This window comes from Dysidea avara, chromosome 5 (assembly GCF_963678975.1).
Source record: "Dysidea avara chromosome 5, odDysAvar1.4, whole genome shotgun sequence".
In the NCBI taxonomy this organism is placed as follows: Eukaryota; Metazoa; Porifera; class Demospongiae; order Dictyoceratida; family Dysideidae; genus Dysidea; species Dysidea avara.
Window position 1 is genome coordinate 15,923,880 of NC_089276.1, and position 5,306 is coordinate 15,929,185.

General features: G+C 37.1%; 1 long non-coding RNA gene across 3 annotated transcripts; it reads right to left on the reverse strand.

The window, feature by feature from the left end:
* Positions 1 to 3,310: 3,310 nt before the first annotated feature.
* Positions 3,311 to 5,082, reverse strand: LOC136256072 (uncharacterized). Of its 3 annotated transcripts, XR_010701302.1 has the most exons (10): positions 4,785 to 5,081; positions 4,595 to 4,638; positions 4,367 to 4,544; positions 4,257 to 4,317; positions 4,039 to 4,205; positions 3,848 to 3,988; positions 3,717 to 3,797; positions 3,594 to 3,665; positions 3,487 to 3,540; positions 3,311 to 3,435 (listed from the first exon to the last, which is right to left on the reverse strand). It is a non-coding gene; the product is annotated as an uncharacterized lncRNA (long non-coding RNA). The 3 variants fall into 3 exon arrangements; XR_010701301.1 differs by having other exon boundaries at positions 3,487 to 3,665; positions 4,261 to 4,317; positions 4,785 to 5,082; XR_010701300.1 differs by having other exon boundaries at positions 3,487 to 3,665; positions 4,785 to 5,082.
* Between the last annotated feature and the right edge of the window lie 224 nt (positions 5,083 to 5,306).

A 5,306-nucleotide genomic window follows, 5' to 3' on the forward strand; every position in this document is an offset into this window, starting at 1 on the left:
ACTCTTTTATTCATAAAAATCGATCGCGTAATTGTGACACAGGTTGGGTTTTGTGTCATATCTCCGTGGTCTTTATCTCGATTTCTTTCAAACCACCAAAAGGCACTCCTACGATGGTTACTCCATCTACATAGCAATTTTCAACTCATTCCATGAAGCGGTTTACCCTGTAGGCGTGACAACAAATCGATCTTGTTTTACGCGAATAATCGGTCATAACTCCTGAACCATTCATCGGATTTGTACCAAATTTGATGCTAGGATTCGCCGTTGGACTCCCTTTCTGTGTGCCAAATTTCAAGGCGATCGGATTACGCGTTAAGTTATAGCAATTTTTGCAAGTGTGCGAAAAGACGAAGAAGAAGAAGAAAAAAAAAACGAAGAAAAAAAAACGAAACTTTGGCAGCTCGTATCTCGGAAATAGCTGGAGCGATTTCTTTCAAATTTGGAATGTAGACTCCCTTGGCTGGCGGGCAACTGTGTAGCAAATTTGGTGCCAATCAGATAAGTGATCACCGAGATACAAAGGTGTGAAAATGACGTTTTCGTTCTTCCTGTCAATATACTCACGGTGTGGCGCGCCGGCTTCTTGGGCCGCACGACACACTACCGTGTGTCTTGATACTGTAGTTGCAATGGCAGCATTCTCTGATCTCTTATACTGTTGGCCTGTTTTACAGTAGTTGCAAGTATTGTACTAGCTAGTGATATTTTTCATTGCATGCCCATTTAATAATTTTGTCAGTACATTTGGAATATTGCACTTTCAAATCTTATATCTACAATGCTCCCCATATTGGCTAAATCGTGAACATGCAGATACCTTTCAATATTTTGCACCTGTTTTATTGTATTGTACATGTGTAGACTATATGTCCTGGCACTGTAAAATGTTTTACATGTGGCTTTTTGTGCACAAATTGTCTCAGTTTGTACACAAGTTGCAGTGTAGATAACACTTCTTTTGTGTTTGTAATGTAAGCAGTCTAATGTTAGTAGCTATAGGCTTTGGGGCTTCCAATTTGTACTCTGTTACTGTATCTGAGGCTTTAGAAATTGTTCACTAAACATTTTTGGATTTTCTAACAAAATTAACCTACAGTAACTACTGTAACAGTATGCTAGCTGTTATGCCATTCCATTTATGCCACAACTTTTGAGTTACACATCTGATGTTTTCAGGTGTAATACAAGTTGCTGAGAGCTAGAGCATGCAAACTTAGAAGATATACATCTTGACAAACACATACAATTTCTCAAATTTCACCCAGTGATCCCTTGTTCATCTCTCTATTGCATTTAAAACATTATTCATCCTAAGAATCATCTATTTGTACAATTTATTTTACATGAGACATGTACGCTCACTTGTCAGATAAGTATAAACTCAGATATCGTGTGAAAAATGCCACACAGAAAACTGTTTGCCAAAGAATTATGAAACTCAATAGATAAAGGGGACCAAGCAGAATAACTTCAGATTTCGTAGAAATGATCTCTTGCAATAGCAATAAGCTATATATTTATGTGCATAACTCCATTATAATTCTGTCTGATTGATTCTTCAAACACCATCCTATAGCTACGTATATGCTTCTAGTGGAAATAGCCAGTCATCTTAACACTTGTCCTCTCTAGTTGTTCTATTGTGGTGTATTCAGGGGCAGATCCAATGGAGGTTTCCAGAAACTGGTCAAGTATATTTTCAGGCAGTAATTATTAAAGTTGATTTGCAAAGGTATAATGACCGGATTTGACAAAACCAGGCTTCCACATGCACACATATTCAGATATGTGATTTTAACCATAACTCAATGTAAGAGTAGGCTATCACTTTCACATTTTGACCTTTTATTGTGCAATGAAACAATCATGTGAAATCTGTAGGTCATTAGCATACAAAGAAGTAAAGTTACAAGCAGTTAAAGTCAACAAATCGGATGTGTGTGGAGGCCTGGTTTTGTCAAATCCAGTCACATATGACTGTAATAGAACACTAAGTTTAGGATTAGTATATTAAAGTTGCTTTGTTTACCTACATCAACTGTCTACAATCTTATGGGTATATCTCAGAATGTTTAAGACGTGAAATTTTTCCTAGAGGATATCCATGTCTGTTGTATCCTTCAAACATCATACACCTCCACGTGCACCTTTTAACTCTTTAGCTTGCTCCTGATACTATGCCAGCAGAAGCAAGTACAATGTATACGCAGCCTAAATCACTCAATTTCTAACATATGTTTCAGTTTAAAATGTCAGCATTAAAGATTTTTGGTAAACATAATGAATATCAGATCAGTAGCTATAATGCTACGTATATCCAAATTACATACAGGAACATTAGGAGGTGTTTTCCAGAACTTTGACAAGTAGTAATAGTATAGAACAAGGGCAGCTGTAGAAAATTTGGTGACTGCCTTCCAAATTTTCTGTTGCATGCACACTTAAATCTGGAACATGCTCACCCAACAATAGCCTATATGGAATTGGATGGCCTAAACTGGTTGTAGTGTATATAAGAGTTCATAATAAAGAAATGGCCAATATACCTTGTACAAAATACTCTGCCACAAGTTCACAAATTAATGCTTCAGCTGGTATGGAGAACTGCTGATGATGTAAAATACACAATTCTATTGGTAAGAGAAACTAACTGTTGATAGCTGTTGAAATCAAGACACACGATAGTGTGTCGTGCGGCCCAAGAAGCCGGTGCGCCACACCGTGAGTATATTAACAGGAAGAAGAAAATGCAATTTTCACACCTATGTAGCTCTGTGATCCCTTATCCCATTTGAACCAAATTTGCTACAGACATATCATGCCGGCCAGTTATGGGAGTCTACATACCAAATTTTAAGAAAATTAGTCCAGCCATTTCCGAGATACGAGCAAACAAAATTTCGGTTTAATTAATTTCTTCATTATTTTCTTCATCTTCATTTCGCACACTTCGCAAAATCTGCCATAAAACACCAATGCGTACTCGGATAGGGCTGAAATTTGGCACACTTGAAGGGCTCATTAAGACTGTGAAAAAAGCTCAGAATAATAAGGTGTATAACAGTCTTATTATGTTAGTATTGGAATGAAATAGTACAGTATATATTAATAGATTAGGACTTTACTATAACAAGCTTATTGAATACATTTAAGATGGTCATATATTAGAGATTAAATCACTAGTATAGTGCGGTGTATTATCAGACTATACTAAGCCTATTTCAACCATATATTGGCTACTATACTACTGTACTTTTTTACTTTCCTATAATCTGTGGCTACCTTAATTAAATAATTTCTGTAAATATATTTGTAATGAATTTAATTCTGTAAATATGTTAAAACCACAATAGGTACAGCTAGTAAATCAATGTCTCCTTGGCCATGACAGTATCAAATCAATTTCATCATTTATCAGTCTTTATCCAACTGCAGCAGGTAAGACAGTAAATACAATTCACAAGTTCCATTACAAATTACCTGTATTATCATCATTATGTAGAACTCTGACAATCTGTTAGTTGTCTGGTAGAACTGTCCCAAAGATGGTAAATATAATGTTTATTCTGGACAATCGTTGGACTTACAGTTTGTAAAAAACTGGACCTTGTCTGGAAACCTAGCATTACTATGTAGAACGGCGGCTAGGTCCCACAAATCTATTAAAAATGGTAAATATAATGCGTATACTGAACAATCATTGTACTTACAGTTTGTAACAATCTTTTAAAACTGAGACCGACAATCCATGTACAACTAAGACAAGTCTGATAAGACCAGGTCTCACAACCCTAAACGGAGGCAAACATAATTCATATTCTGGATTACTTGGTGTACTTACAGGTGTTATCAGTGAGTCTAACCAGACATAAAACGGCCACTTAGTATGTGACTTTGTTGGGCTAACGTGTTACGTAAGCTCACAAGAAGCATCTGATACACTGATAACCAAGTCCAAGAATCTTGTAATCACTAAGTACAACTGAAACAAGACTAAATATAATATAATTTGCATACTCTCAGTGAACTTACTTTTGTTAGCAATACGAGCATGGTCAGTGAAATAAGGACAAACAAGATGGAACAGGTTCTTGAAAGCACTCAACTCATTTACAGTGCCAGACGAGGTAGCAGCCGTAGTGAAAAACATGAAGAAATGAGATCGGTTCCCAAAAGAAATGAGACCAATTTCCACAAACCTAAACGAAGGTAAATATAAATTGTATACTGGACACTCTCAGTGTACTTACTTACAGATGTTAGCAATACGAAGAATCTCCTAGAATCGAGACCAAGTCTGTAATTCCTACCCTATTGAAAAGAAAATGAATAAAAACACGATCAGGCTTAATGCACTTACAGCTGTAAGTAATTAGAAGATGACGTTGAACAACTCCGTGAAAAAAGAACCAAAATGTCCACACATGGTCGCTACCAGATTCTTTAATGGAAGCAGCTGCCATTGAAGGAAACTAACACTGCAGATGTTGTACACTGACAGCCTGTAGAACCAAGAGGTTCGACAAGAAACTGTACCTCTGAAGAGATAATATACAAAATCATAAGAGCAGACCATGCATACTCTTACCGTTGATGGCTGATGAACTGTGTCCACTCGTCATCCGCCATAAGCTGAGATAACAGGATATAAAACATGTAATACGTACACAGCAACACCAAAGTTGAATCATTTACAGGCCATTGTCATACAATACACAATAAACAATTTAATACGGCTAAACCTATCGTACAAGCTATCATTTTAGTCTAATACTTACTCATCTAGAGCTGTTTTTGATGGCTGCCATTGAAGGAATTGTCCACTTCGCCACGCCACTTCACCACTACCGTGACAGGCCAGCAGGGACAAGCAGGGATGTACAGTTGTGGTCCATAACTATCATTGTGGCTCATTGGACGATGGCGCCGATCGCGCACACTCTCTCCGCGAGATACACCGTCCGAGCGACACCACCACATCACTCACATTTACAACCTATGATACAACAATAGCGACAAAGATGGCGACTTAATTGCATCTAATACGCATGCGCACACCACTGACCCCTTCAATTTTAGACAAGCATTACAGTTTACTACGAAGTTTTGCAGGTGTGCTAGCTGTGCAAGAAAATCTAGATTTGTATGACTCTTAGATTGAATAATTAATTTTTCTGGTATTATATGCTTTGCTATATGAAAATGTGTGCGTATGAAATTATCACAACAAACTGAAGCTAGTTAGTTAGCTCAGTATAGTGATTAACAGAAGTGTAGCTACTTATTGTAAAATCATCATG